Genomic DNA, 1,571 nt, shown 5'->3' on the forward strand with positions numbered 1-1,571 from the left:
TTGATCAAAAACTACACAACATCAAAGGAAATAGACAGGAGAATTAAGAACTTTAACAATGGCTACATGGATCAAAACAACAAGCCACCTTCATTGAAGTTGGTAGAGGGCTCAAATGACTTGGGTTTAAATGCGATCCAATCTTGGTGTTTACTTCGCAATCTCCCACTTATATTTGGAGACTTGGTTTGTCAAGATGATCCACACTGGTATTTGCTTCTGTTGTTGCTTCAAATAGCAGATATTGTATTTTCTCCCATGTTATCAACTGGCATTACCATTTATTTGAAACATTTGATTTCAGAGCACCATGGGTTATTCAAGCATTTGTTTCCCTGCAAGAGGCTCCTGCCAAAGCATTATTTTATGGTGCATTATCCTACATCTATTCGTAAAATTGGACCACTTTTGCATACCTGGTGCATGCGCTATGAAGCGAAGCACAATTTCTTTAAAAAACAACTAAAAAGCTTCAAAAATATAACTAAAACATTGGCAAGGAAACACCAAAGTCAAGTAGCATATAGTTGGCAGACATTTGAGCCTGACAGACTGGTGCTTGGTCCAAGTAAAATGGTAGCTTTAAACGTGATGGACAGGGGCTGTGAGATAGCAGAGGCTCTTCAGGTATCAATTGACACTAAGGTGTTGGATGTTAGATGGGCCAAACACCATGGAAATATGTATCGTCCAGGTTTAGTTGTTTGTCTTAAAGATCCCATGCCATGCTATTTTATGGATGCTTTAATATAGGTATTAGTGGGCCACAAACACAGTATTCAAAGACGTCCCCGAAATTCAGCCGTGGTGCAGTTACAGCCACTCCGAACCATCGCACATTGAGCTTCCCCCAAACGCGCTGTTTCGGTGGGCGTGTCAAGGCAGGTCAAGGAGGGGGGTGGGGGTGTGGCCCTGACCAGCTTGTAGCCACAGTACCATGCGCTCTGGTTACGGTGGGCGTGTCAAGGCAGGTCAAGGAGGGGGGTGGGGGTGTGGCCCTGAGCAGCTTGTAGCCACAGTACCATGCGCTCTGGTTACGGTGGATGTATCGCAATGGCTCGTAGAAACCCATATTATACAGATATCTATATAATATAATATATAATATACATTATCACCTGGCCCTGAGCAGCTTGTAGCCACGGTACCATGCGCTCTGTTTACGGTGGATGTGTCGCAATGGCTCTTAGAAACCCATATTATACATAGATATCTATATCATATAATATATAATATATATTATCACCTGGCCCTGAGCAGCTTGTAGCCACGGTACCATGCGCTCTGTTTACGGTGGATGTATCGCAATGGCTCTTAGAAACCCATATTATACATAGATATCTATATCATATAATGTATAATATATATTATCACGGCCAAAAGCTGTGTGAGCCTCCAGACGATAGGCTATTATGAATCTCAAACGACCGCGTCTTCTTCAGATTGATGTGGAAGTGGAAGAACCAGAGACGTCGGAGAACCCGACGAAGTCCACTACGAGACTCGTAGTGGGGGTTATCTCAGCCATGGTTGAGAATGAATTGGGGGAAAGGAACTTTGGCTTTGACTCC

The 1,571-nt window shown here is 43.3% G+C and overlaps 1 long non-coding RNA gene across 1 annotated transcript; it reads left to right on the forward strand.

The window, feature by feature from the left end:
- The first annotated feature begins 762 nt into the window (after positions 1–762).
- Positions 763–1,321, forward strand: LOC132459175 (uncharacterized). The gene is made up of 2 exons (XR_009526124.1): positions 763–885; positions 972–1,321. It is a non-coding gene; the product is annotated as an uncharacterized LOC132459175 (long non-coding RNA).
- Positions 1,322–1,571: the final 250 nt, after the last annotated feature.

The sequence above is a fragment of the Gadus macrocephalus genome, chromosome 6, assembly GCF_031168955.1.
Source record: "Gadus macrocephalus chromosome 6, ASM3116895v1".
NCBI lineage: Eukaryota > Metazoa > Chordata > Actinopteri > Gadiformes > Gadidae > Gadus > Gadus macrocephalus.